This window comes from Belonocnema kinseyi, chromosome 7 (genome assembly GCF_010883055.1).
Source record: "Belonocnema kinseyi isolate 2016_QV_RU_SX_M_011 chromosome 7, B_treatae_v1, whole genome shotgun sequence".
Classification (NCBI taxonomy): domain Eukaryota; kingdom Metazoa; phylum Arthropoda; class Insecta; order Hymenoptera; family Cynipidae; genus Belonocnema; species Belonocnema kinseyi.
In genome coordinates, this window is record NC_046663.1 from 112323208 (window position 1) to 112326319 (window position 3112).

General features: G+C 34.5%; 1 protein-coding gene across 1 annotated transcript in view; it reads right to left on the reverse strand.

The window, feature by feature from the left end:
* Window positions 1-3112, reverse strand: part of LOC117176632 — a 33152-nt gene that overhangs the window by 8602 nt on the left and 21438 nt on the right. The window lies entirely within an intron of this gene.

The window sequence follows — 3112 nt, forward strand, 5'->3', positions numbered from 1 at the left end:
TTGACGTGCTGGGACGTCCAGGGCGAGGTTCGTCTTCGACATCCTCTCGGCCTTCTTGAAACAGCTTGTACCACTTATACACATTTTTCTTACTCAGAGTAGTCTCACCGTATGCAACTGTCAACATTTCAAGATTTTTAGAGCACTGGATTCCATTTTTCACACAAAATTTAATGCAAACTCTTTGCTGCATTTTTTTCGAAAGAAGAAAATCGCTGAGCACACCATACTCTTCTAACCTTTTACGCCTCTGCCAGAAAGACAACACGAGCTATATAGTCAAAACTGTGAATATATGATCGTGACAAGTGTACCAACACAACAAAACAAAAAATTTAAAACTTGAATGTACGTAGCCAGCGAAAATTGAAAAGTCACCTTACTTTTTGAACACACCTCGTATGCCTGGTTTAAATAAAAAATACTTCTGTTAAAAAATATTTTCTAGATGCTAAGAAATAGGATACAAGTAAATACATTTACTTGGTGCTAAGAATAATTTTTTTCAGTGTAGGGTATACAGAGGCAGAGGGCACCCAAGGGGGCAAATGCGTCTTTGCAAATAATATAGTTATTCCTTAAACATTGTAATTCTTATTTGCATTAACTAACGCTATTTTATTAGAAAAAATTTTAATCAATCCCAAATCTTGAAGATCAAAGTAACAAAATAAAAATGTGCATTATTTGAAACTAGCCGCACTCTGTGGCGGTGGCTTCGCCGCTGCGGTCAACCCACTGTCATTAATACTATGCATCGAGAACCTACGGAGATGCCATAAAAGTTGTATATTGTATAATAATGGAATAAAATCAACATACAATTTTAAGTATTAATCGTAGAATTTGGGTTTAAAAAATATATAGTCTATAGTGTAATTTGAAGTAAACTTGACAAAAAACTCTTAGAATGTAAAATAGAAATAAAAAATTGAATACAAAACATCGAAACTGTATTTTTCGAATTTTGATTGTAAAAATTTAATTTAATTTGTCCAATTCAGTTACCGCAAATTCCAAATCACTTTTAAAATTTGTACACAGCTTAAGGAAAACTCTAAATGCGAAAAAAAAGAATTAAAACCCTCCCAAAAAAACATAAAATGAAAAAGGCGTGCCGGAGTACTGGCAGAACGTTGGCTACACGACCGGGGCGGCACTATGCCAATAGTACAAAATAGACTTAAAAAAAAACATGTCTACAAATTTTGTCAGGGTGTTTTGAAATGTCGAGAAATTGACTATACAATTAAGGTGAAAAAACTTTTTTCTATTACTTTTTTAAGGAAAATATTCTAAAATCCACCTCTATGAAAAATTTTAAATGTTCAGAAAATATTACATTGGATGTATGTCTTAATCGTTGTAGAATAGTCTAAAACACCTAAAAAGCAAAACGTTTCACGACGGTTTAAAGAAAATTATTATTAAAAAAATTGTTGCGAAACGTGGTAAAATTCATAAGTTCTGTCGATACAAATTTTTAATGCTCATTAAATGTTATTATCAAAACTTTTAAAATGGTCTAAAACGCAAAAAATAAAATATTACACGAAGAAAAATTGTAGTCGATATAAATTATTTATTTAATAATTATTTTATTGATATTCCTGTTAGAAGTTCGTGTATTTGACATTTACATAACGTCGTATAATAATAAATAATTAGAAAAAGAGGGCTCAAAATTTAGTACTTTAAGTTTTCTGAATTGCAGCTTATGAGGATGGCTTTTTCACCAAATTTTAACTTGTTGGTTTAGCGCAGTTGTTAGCACTCCTGGCTGCTAGACGATAGATTTAGGTATAGATATGTAGTTTCGCGTCCCCCTTAGCGTTAGAAATTTTATTTGTAATGTAATGTTTAAAAATGTAATATATGTATTCATTCTAAGCATTGCCATTAACATATATTGACGAAATATTCGCAGTCAATTATTATTTATTTTTTAAATATCTTTTTTGTTATATCTTTAGATTATAGAAATAGTGGGTGTTAAAATTATATTTTTGTAATTGTAAATAATATTCGGACGATATGCAGTCGTATGATTATGAATGGATGGTCTTTAAAACAATTAAATCATTTTTTATCATTTTTAAAATTAACTCCGGCATTTTCGTACGCCAGCGGTTTGCCAGTACTGTCCCAGTACTGGCAGTCAGTACTGTGCCAGTGATGACGCGCCAGTACCGCAAAACATTACAAGTCGGTACTGGCAAAGTACTGGCCCAGAACAGACAGCCAGTACTGGAACTCCGGCAGGCTGTACTGGGCCCGCACTGGGCCGATGGTGTATATCTACCTGGGATCTTCCCACCAAAATTATCTTATGATCTATTCGGGGGCCCAAAGAAAATGCGTGATATATTTGCTGGCGATTAGTAAAAAACTATGTTTGTGCCCCTCTTCCTCATCTTAATCTCTCCTACCCCCTAATTATCAAAATGTGGATTCTTATAAAGATCATACGTTTTAGGCCACTTGGTTTTAGATATTTCAAAAACTGTACCACGCCCTACCTCTACACTCCATCATTCTTCAATATTCTTACGACCTGTCCGGGATCACAAAGAATATGTGTGAAAAATCTGATTCTGATTCGTCAAAAACTGCATCTGTGCCCCCTTCCCCACCTGACCCATCCCTTCGCATGCTCACCCCCAACTCTTACGACCTGGTTTGGAGCCCAAAGAATATGTGTGCCAAACTTAGTGACGATTGGTCAAAAAAATTTTATTTGCATAAGCATCATCAGTTTTAGGCCACTTGATTTGATATGCAAATATAGATATACAGTACATTCTATATTCCATTATTTATTTTAAAACAGCTATTAGGAATTAGCGATTTGGGTTGCGGTAGGTACCATTCTCAGCGCTTAATCTGCATGTTTCTAAATTTTCAAGTCGATCAATGTAACGGTGTGGACGGTATCGAGCCTCAACGGCACAGATTTGAATTTTATATAGTTGATATAAAAAACTTTGCCCCACCCCATCATCTCCCAACACTCTTACGACACGCGCCCGGGACTTCAAAGAAAGTGTGAAAAATTAAGTGCCGATTGGTATAAAACTGCGATTTAGCCCCCATCCCACTATGTGCTATCTCC